Genomic DNA, 10,753 nt, shown 5'->3' on the forward strand with positions numbered 1-10,753 from the left:
ATATCCTAACTCTACTTATAACTAAGCTTAACACACACACACACACACAGAGCTGGGGGTAGAACCTCATGAGAACTGAAATTTAATTTAATGTTATTCACAAAGCCAGAGCCTCTGATTTAACAAATTACCTACATCACAACAGCAAATTTACAATTGCAGAAGCATTCAAAATCCTGTCTTTTGAATATAGCACCATGTACATACAGGCTTTTACACATTATCGCCTCAGCAACCCTCTTGAGAATTATTTGAGTTTATCACTGTTGGCCTTCATTATGGAGCCCAAATCAAATATCTGGTACTGGATTGCTGCTATATAAACTCCTCCCTGGCTTTGCCAGAGACAAAGGGTCTCTTTTCAGCAACTGCAGCTAATCAAAAACAAATTGAGTTTTCGTCTTTATTGCTTAAAAAAAAAGCCAAGCAACACAGCAGAGAATACTCCTCCTCTAGTGCCACAAACACATCTCCCAGGCTGTCCCTCCTTTCCACTACCTCACTCACCCCCTCCCCAGTCTCTCTGCAAACTGAAGAAGAATACCAGTAGGTATTTTTTGAAGAATTCACAGAAGGATTATGAAAATCACTCTCATGATGTTTCTAGAAGATCTATGAAGTGTACATGGAATATCACCCCAAAGAAGCCACAGCCTTGTGGTCTAGCGCTTCATCAGAGAGAAAGCCACACAAGCCCTTGAGGCAAAACATAGGCTTCAAGCAGCAGAGTTCCATGATCAGGTGGAAGACAGCCTGAAGCAGTAGTCACAGGGAGTCAAGGAGCCTGTAAGACCTGTACCCACGGTGGTGTGTGGGGGCTCACATTAATTCAAAACCCAAGACTAGGGGACACATGAGCCAGAGGACATGGGCATAACTTCTTGTTCAAAAGACTGTCACCGAGCTGGGTGTGACAGGACATTCCAGGAATCCCAGCACTCTGGAAGGCTGAGTCAGAAGGATCCCAAGTGTGAGCTCAGGCTGGGCAACTTAATGATTCATCCAGAACCATCTCAAAATAAAAAATCAAAAGGGCTGAGGATGCCGTTCAGTGAGAAGACCCTGGATTCAATCCCCAGTATCATAGAGAGATAGACAGACAGAGAGACAGACAGACAAAAGCTCATTTGCTAAGGGCCAACCTCCATCTTCTCAGATTCCCTGAGTGTTGGCAGTGACACCAACATTCTTCAGGGCTCCTGGATTCTTGTTCTTCCTTCCTTCTTTTTCCCCAGTCTATTGTACAATCCTAGATATTTCCTTTCTCCTAAATTATGCAGTTGCAGGAGCCAGCTGCTTCCCGTAATGAGTTCCTACCAATCTTGCTTCCATTGTCATCTAATACCTGCCACCCAGTCCTCAGAAACTGTCCCTGGCTGTAAGGTGATTAAATTATATTGTTTTCATCCAATCAAACTATTATAGGGATTGTTACTTTCCATTCTTCATTCAGCATCAAACAACCTCCATCTCCAATCACCATAAACTATAACTCTCCTTCACGTCCTGCCATTCACCATGCCATCCCACCATCCAGCTTGGAGTGAGTGGGTGGGGACTGACCCTGAGCCGCTTCCTTCTGGGCCACAGGAGCGTCATGGCAGCGCAGAGGAAAATCCTTGTCCTACTCACACTGTGAGCAGCAAGTGACCGCACCCACCAGAGCTGTTGAAAACAACTGCACAGAATTAGTTGGACAGAGATCCTCAGTGCCCACAGAGAATAACACATGTGAAAAGAACCCAAGCACACTTAATCCAGGTAAGAAAAGAAAAAAAAAACCACCAAGAGAGATACAATACTGATGTAAAAAGCAAATAACTGGCATTTTGTAGAGCACATTGGAAAGAGTAAAACTTTCCATAAAAATCCATTGATAAAGATTCACGACTCACAGACTGAACTGGGAGCAATTATGAGAAAGGCTAGTTACTCTCTGTGCTTAGTTATTTGGGCTTTGAAGGAGGAGGAAAGAAAAACAAAGGATGTCACAATACAGCTGGGGAAGAACAAAACGCAGAACTTGGAAACAGAAGATTCCAGATGAAGTCTTGTGCCCACTCTGATGGAAACCATTATGGTTCGTGAATGAGAAGATGGAAGATGGTTATCACAACCTACCACACGCTCCTCTAGCTCTGAGGAAGGAACTGGAAAGTCTATAGCAAATTTCCTACAGTTCTTATTTTGGAGTAAGAGGTCAACCATTCTCAATAAATCCTCTTGTCACATTTGTCAAGCCTCCTCTTCCTGCTGAGGCCCCTCATCTCTCAAATAGTACATTCTAGCTAAAATCACAGATATCCCTCTAAGCACATCACGTGCCTAGCTATGGGAAGAGAGAGCACTAATGATGTATATTTGCATACCTCTTAGTGCCTGTGTGTATTGATATTTGGCCCCCACTCCAAGTAAAATACAGTAACAGATACTACGGGGAAATAAAGTTTATACAGCATGTGATTGCTCTCAAAGAGCCAATAAGATGAAAGACACCAGACAAAATGTCACAAAATAAAGTAACCATGCAGCAATTAAGAAATGACTGGGTGGTGGTGCTTGGGGAATCAAAAGAAGGAAACCCACTGGCACCAGGTATTCTGTAGTTTTAGCCTCACAGGCAGGAAGAAGTATTCGCTTTTCTTACGGATTCTTGCTGAATGTTTTGAGTCTGGTTCCTCCACCTACTGAAAATATGGGAGTTTGTGTTTCGGGCCTGAGTGATGATGTTCTATCTAAGCAGCATGGGAAGGGTGTTGGAGAAAAAGGTCACTTGACCACTGCAGATTCAATAAGCAGCATCCTTGCAAAAAATTTGCATTAGAATCCTGTAGAATGGGATCTGAAATTGAATCCATTCAATCCTCTTGGGCTGGAGAAAAGGCAATTAAAAAGAAATGGAGAGAAAATTCAGGGGAAAGGAGGTCAGCAGCTAAAAGCCAAGAAATAAGTAAAAGGTAGCCTGGAACAGTCTCCAAACCAAAGAAAAAAATCTGAAGGAGCTTTTATTAAAGAGCATTGGAGCCGTGGTTTTACCTGGGTGCATCGCAAAGGTGATGCACTGATCTCAGATATCATCCCCCACCTGGTCAGTCTCTTCCCCCTCAGATTCCCTCAGGGAAGGCTCGAATGTTCCCTAAAACACTTCTTAGGTGGAACAAGCGTTCCCTCACCTTCCTCTCTGGCTGACACACTCCCCTATGACTCTCAAACACACCCTTAGGATTCAAGGTGGAGAAAGGAGTCTTGAGTATTGGGTGAGGATTAACAGAATTCCGGGGTATAAAGACCTCCGAATAGAGCATCTGTTGCTACCTTAGAGAGTTACAAGTTGTGGCCTTCCAGCAGCTGGTGTAGGCAATATGTGCACGGTATCTGGAGGCAAGCCCAGACTCTCAAATTCCTCAAGCCCCCATTTCACAGGGCCCAGCACTAGTCACTGAACTCCTTAAATGTATATGGTGACAGCTCCCTTAATCCTGACCAGCTGTTAGAGTAACACTGGTGCCAGGGATGGCAGGGAACCAGCAGAGTGGAACAGTGATCGACACCAAAAGGAGTATTCTGGCCAAGGAACTGTGGTGAGTCACTAGAAGTGAATTCTGTTGTGAATACATGAAGCACTTGTCTCTGTTTAGGAAGAGGTGTTGCTTTGCAGCTATTATCTGAGTATCAACTGATCCAACCCACCTGGTGAATAATTTGTGTGAAGCAGGCAGAACATACAGAACCAGACTTGAAAAGTCTAGAACAGTCTGCTAGTTGGTCTGATGGTAGACTTAACTCATCCTTCATGGATCAACAGATTCTTGGTCGGTGGACTGCAGACCACTAGTCTCCTCCTGGGTCTGCTATATCAGAATATTCAGGGGAGGAACTCTGGCACACAAGCATTTTTTAAAAACCGTAAAAGATTTCAGAGGCACAGACATAGATATAAAACCTCTGCTTTAGAACAATGCTTTCCAGCACTGGGATAAAAATGAAGGCTAATGTCTGAGCTTGTGTGGTTGTAGAGTCAGGCATTGGGATGTGGAAATGTTGTGGAGTCAGGTGATATGTGGGAATGTTGCAGAGCCAGGTAATCTTGGGTGGCATTTTACACTTAGGAAGCCCCTGGAAGCGAGAGGTCAGCTTCATGCAGGTGGCATCAGGTGGGATTAATAGGAGATAAATGTGCCTTCCCCACAAGATTAATAGGCAAAGACTTCAGATTCTATTTGAAGCTGTTTCACTTGAGGAGGCACAGGGGAAAGAAAAATTTTAGTCTGCACATTCACACATCTTCCAAAGAATTGATTATCTGAGAATGTGTAGGACTGGACATATTTAAGTGTAGATAGTGTTTTAAAATATATAATTATTCTGAGATAAGCTTTTTTGGTCACTTAGCCTAGCCAGATACAGCTCTTATTTGTAAGAATGGACAATCCCAAATTTACAATGATTTGACCTATAATTTTCACCTTTCCAGTGATGCGAAGTGATATGCATATTCAGTAGAAACAGAACCTGGAATTTTGAGTTCTGAATTTTTCCTGGGCTAGTGAGACATAGTACACTCTTCTCCTGTGCCTCTCGGTAGTGGCAGTGAGTGAAGTCCCCAGTGAGCCCCAAGATCATAAAGGGAAAAAATCCACATGTGTGCAGTGCTTCCCAAATTTGTTGAATACTGTTATTTGTGTTTTCACATCCCCTCCTGGCTACAAAATGCCTATTTTATACATGAGGTAATCAACACTTTACAATAACATAGACTTTAAATTAGATGATGTTGCCCAACAAAAATGTCCTGAGCTCATTTAAAGTAGGTTGGCGAAGCTATAATGTTCACTAGAAATATTTAATACATTTTCAACTTAAGAGATTTTCAACTTTCAATGGGTTTATTAGGACCTAACCCCCTCGTAAATCAAGCAAGGAGTAGCTGCATTTAATTCAGTAAGTTCAATAAAGATGCTTTAGTCGGATTTGCATCGCTACTCTCTTGGTTAGATTTCAGTAAACAACCCAATGGCTCACAAGCATTCTGGTTGCAACACAAAATGCAGCCAACAGAAACAAGGCTATACTCTGATGGCCATGGGAGGGGAGGGCAGACACTGTGAGAAAGCAAAGCTCTTTGAGCAGTCGGAATCCTGTGGGGAGTATGTTCAAGAAGAGGCGCAACTGCTTCATCTTTTCCCCAGAGGAAAAGCAAAGAAAAGAATGATATTACAGCAGCAATTAAGCCCAGTTACAAAGGGATTATTAATATAATCCTGTGGTAGCCACATGCATTGCACCCATGGCTGACAGGATAGACAGACAGTTCATCATGGCCACACTTCCTTCTGAGCCACAACTTCCACTAAGGTCATATCTCACTGTAAAGTTCCTGTGCTGGAAGCTCAGTTGGATCAGGAGGAGGGTGGGTTCAAACGCTCCAGATTCCTCTAAATAAACTTGTCAATCAGTCCCACATACATGTCACTAATGGGAAACATAAAATTTTATGGCATATACAAGGCCACCAAAAGTCCCTTTGGATCACACTTAATGCTTTAAACAGATCACACTTAATACTTTAAATGGGCTCAGTGGTCATCTGGGTGGTGCTGAGACACAGGCAAAGTACATGGGCAAAATGCCTACATCCCATGGAGGGGACATGTCACTCCGTATCTCCCCATATCCTCTCCTCTGCATTCTCTACCTTCCACAACTGCTCCTTCATTTCAAGGAAGGATCATTGCACATATGCTACCCCTCTACAGGGATAGCTATACGATACCAGGACAGCAAGGAGCCAAAAGACTCCTTACGAGTGGACACTGGTGTTCCAGACATCTGCTGACCAGGTGTTCTGGTTAGGGTGTCAAGTTGATTGGTTTTGGAATCCACCTGGGATATTGGTGAAACGTACTAGCAAATGTGTCTGGGCGGGCCATGGAGTTGTGGCCATGGAGTCTATGTCTGGTTCCTGGCCCCTTCCTGTCAGTACTGTTTCTCTGCTCTGCTTCCTGCCTGCCATGGACTAAGCATCTTTGCTCCATTTCTTTCTTCCATGACGTTTCTGCCATGGAGCCAGTTGGACATGTACTGGATCCTGGATCCCCTTCCCACCAAAACTGTGAGCCAAATTAAATCTTCACTTCTTGAAGCTATGGGTATCCAGTATTCTGTCTCAGTAATGAGAAAGCTGAACAATATGCCAAGTGATCGGTCCTAGTGCTAAATAGACACCCTTGTGAGCCTAGAAAGCCACCTGCAGCATTGGAGAGTAAGCAACAGGTACAGTTGATTCCAAAACCAATCAACTTGATGCCCTAACTAGAACACCTGGTCAGCAGATGTCAGGTACAGGTGGTCAACAGCAGGAGAGTTATCCTTCACTCAAGTTGGAAGGGTTGGCTAAAAGAACAAGACATGGATAGGCTCAGAATGTGCAAGGGTGCTGCTGTGCTTTGAATATGTCCCCTAAATTCGTATATTGGAAACTTAAGCTCCAGTGCAACAGTGTTGAGAGGTGGAATCTTTAAGAGGTAATGAAGTGAAGAGGGCTTTGCCCACATGAATGGGTTAAGACAGTTATGATGGCAATGAGTCAGTTACTTTGGGAGTGGATTCCTGATAAAAGGATGATTTGGTCCCCTCTCTACTCTCTCTCATGCATGCTCTCTTGCCTTTTCTCCTTCCAACATGGGATGACACAGCAGATGCTGGACACTTGACTTTAGATGTCCCAACCTCCAGAACCATGAAAAATAAGTCTGTATTCTTTATGAATTACCCAGCCCATGCTAGCATTTTATAGCAAGACAAAATGCTCTAGGACAGTTATCAATCTAGGTAGGGCAGAATTAATTCACTGTGTAAGCCACAGTGTTTGAAAGAACTGAAAGACCAAGAGTGGCATTTGCAGAAGGTCTCTGCTTTTGGGGTGTTTGTTTAGGATCCTGAATAAGAATAGAGGGACCTGTGTCACATCTCATGCATTGCAGCAAGTTGTATTAGACTGTATTACAGAGAGATGAATCTGATATAATTAAAACCTCACTCTGATGGAATATTTACTTCGAAGTGTTTTGAAGCTGTGTCACAGGCTTTTCCAGGAATCAAATTAAAATATCTCTGGAAAACCCCTTAGTAATATTATGGATCACATCCACTTTTATGAATTTTACAGGAGCAGACACAAACGGGAGACAGTCTATCTTGTAGGAGAAATTGGCAAAGAATGTTGTTGTGACTCAACTTAGTGCAGGTAAGGTTACAGTTGTCTCTCTATGGAAAAGTCATCACCACAACAGTAAAAGTTAGTCTCAGTAGCAGACAGGTCATTGCTACTGAGTGAGCATTTCCAAGGGGCCCAGCACACTACAGAGGCTTAGAAACAAGGAATTCCAAGTTTGGGTTCACGAGTGGACTAAACCAGCTATTTACAGGACTTATATGACTTGAAGAAAATTAGACCAGGCCTAAGAGAAATGTGGCAACGGACAATATAATAGATCCTCCACTTGCTCTTTCTAGTACACTGTAAGTTCCTGACAGAAAGGGCTTTGTTCTATCCTTTGTTGGGTCTCCAACACCCAGCATGGGATAACCCATGCCAAATCAACATTCCTTGGCTGAATAAATAAAGTTTAAAGCAATCTTTCTCAAATATTGACATAATGCATGGTGTTTGAAAAGGAATCAGACTGGCTTTTGGGGGGAGACGGGTAGAAAAATTGGAATATTCTCAAAGTGACTGAGTATTTAAAACAATTCACATATTTTTAAAATGGTGGTCACCATCTCTCTATGTGGGCTCACGCTTCTGTAAAATGGGACTGGGGAATGGCATATTTACTTAGCACCCACACTGCTTGGGGTCACTGTATGACTGATAGATATGGCAGGATGGGTAGCACCCAAACTGTTCATTCACAACAGACCTTTCTCCAGCTGCTGAGTAACAGAAGGTCTTGGGTGATCTTACCAGGTTATTTCATCTGATTAGACTTTGATTCTTGAGGACAGTGACCATATTTTATCCTCAGAACCAAGCATAATGCCCAATATCAACAGAGTGTGCTCAGGAAATAATTATCAAATGCCCATACTCTTGATTCTTTCTTGCCAAGGGAAAGGAGTGGGAAGTGGTGATATCTAAGGGTGGTTCTGATGACCAAACAACTGGCAAAGAGAGCAAAGATTCTATGTAATTGGTGATCAGAGAATGTAGAGGCGAGTTACAGGAGTAGCAGAGAATACTGAGCAAGGGAATAGTACCTAAAAAGAGTAAATAGGACATCGAGTAGGTGGAGGTTGTATGAAGACAGACAGCTAGAAAGACAACAAGCAACCAAGAATAATGATCTTACTTGGATGAGGAACGGATTGTGATATACAAACATAAAGTGGTGGAGAGCAAGAGATTAGGTCTTGAAGGGGAATTTAATGGTCAAAGAAGGTTGAGCTGCCTGTCTCAAAGAGCTTACACCTCAGACTGTTTTCATTAGTTATAACCTGGACCAAGTGTCTCAGCAAGAAATAATAATCAGGATTATGAACTCTGGTAATCCGTGCTTATGTACCAATAAGTAATACCTCTGATGTAAATATTATATATTTATATTTCTCCTCAATAAAGAGCTACGTCATGAATAAAAGACATCATAGTACATTTAAATTATTCTTTTGTCATCCTGATAGAAATTGAGGCATTCAAAACTTTACAATGAGTGAGGCCTGAACTATTTTAGAATCTCCTGAAAAATTTCCAGACTGCTCAAAAACTATCCATCACATGATTATTACAAATGAGCCTATAATTAATAACTGCACTTTCATTCTTTGTAGAGTGGTGATGAAGAGTTGAATCTGGTTAGCTTTGAACAACAACAACAAAAACCAAATTATAATAAGGCCTCTGCCACAGTGACTTCAGGGTAATGTTTGACAGCTACTTGACTCAGGACTTGCTGTCATTGTAGTTGTTACTGAGGACCAAATCCAGGGCACGTACATTCTAGGCAACTGCTCTACCACTGAGCCACACTCCAGAGCCCAAAATCTATTCAAGTGACCTTCTGTAGGTAACCATAAAGTCTCACAATTCAAATACTTTAAATGCTGCAAAGCCAGGCTTGGTGGTGCACACCTATAATCCCAGCACTCGGGAGGTTGAGGCAGGAGGATTGTTGAGAGTGGGAGGCCAGTCTAGGCTACATAGTGAGTTTAATGCTAGCCTAAACTACATAGTGAGACCTTGTCTCAAAAAACAAAACAAAACAGAACAGAACACTGCAGTAGTAGTGAGTGGAATCAAAATTCTTTGGCTCATGGTGTTAACTGAATTCAGGTTCATGTTCACTTGACAACCTCCCTCCCCAATTATTTGAGTCTTATCATTTCCTTTGCCAATGAAGCGACCTTGCATAAAGTATATAATTTCAATGCTGTCCTGGAAGAACACAAGAGGTTTTTAAAAAAAAAAAACAAAAAAAACAAAAAAAAAAAAAACAAGTCCTAAAGCACAGACTTCCAGGGCTATTCTTTTAGGAGTCAGAGCCTTATGCTGACTTGCTAATGTTTCTGCTCCCCTCGGTTCTATTCTGTTCCATACCCCATCCTTGTCCATTTCCAGCCATATCCAGACTTTTCCACATGGTCCCAAGGAACTGTCTAGGGACATTGAAATCCTAATGCAGCCAGAGAGAAGGACGCCTAGCAAGCCACACGCATAGCCCAATCCTTTTTACCAGCAGCACCTACGTACTTCCTGGCTGGGCTTTGTGTTGTAGCGTTCGTTCCATCCTGAACCAACTGTTCAGCAAACCAGGATGAGGGAGCTGCTTTTTGACAATCAGATTTTTTCCTATCAGAAAATGTGTTCCAAGTTCCATAGGAATCATAAAACCTGGCTTTGGAGCCCAATCTGTTCAGAGCTCAGTTCCGCTTCCTGTGAGGTTACAGTCACAATCCATATGAATTTTACCTTTATTTGCTGTAGTGGAATAAAGCACAGATCCAGATGTATTTTATTCCTAAGGGAAAAAATCATGGCTTATGTCTATCCATGTCTTAACTGTCAGATGCAATAATTCTTGGTAATAGAAACAAACGGAAGTAAAATTTTCTAGACACTTTTATTCTTACCACTTCCAGATAGACCTCTGCTTTCTTAATATTTTGTTCTAAGAGGAGAGTAGACAGCTTCCATTTTTGCTATGCTGGTCTACAGAACCATCTCGGGCCAATAATGCTAACAGGGAAGCTGAGCACAAAAAGGGATATCTCAGCTTAGAAAATAACTCTTCTCCAGACTCCGGCTTCCCAATTTGGTAAAACTCAAACCTCAGCGTGCTCTGTCCCAGTGGAGTCTTCATTAGCTCTGGCCTCTGGTCCTGTGTGGTAAGGGCGCCACGGAACATTAGCGTGGACATGTAAGGAATGTCTTTGGATGTGCACTGTTCTTAGATAGACTGCAACTTCCCATGTACCCTCACTGTTGTCTTGCCTCTGAGGGACCGATTATTGAGAATGAAGCTGTGGTTTTAAATCGAGTAAGTGATGCGTGGTAAACCAAACACATGCAGGTTGATGTCTAACCTCTCACATTATTATAATCTAGTGGTGTCCTGAAGCCCCACCAAAAGCACAAATCTTCATCACAGCGAGCTTTCTGTGTTTGTGTGGGCAAGCCTCCAAAATGGGGCTGTTTGGCAAAAACAGGAGTGTTTTTAGCAACAAAATCCAAGACAATTGTACGCTACAATCTGAA

This window comes from Chinchilla lanigera, unplaced genomic scaffold, assembly GCF_000276665.1.
Source record: "Chinchilla lanigera isolate Chin_1 unplaced genomic scaffold, ChiLan1.0 scaffold00028, whole genome shotgun sequence".
Taxonomy (NCBI): domain Eukaryota; kingdom Metazoa; phylum Chordata; class Mammalia; order Rodentia; family Chinchillidae; genus Chinchilla; species Chinchilla lanigera.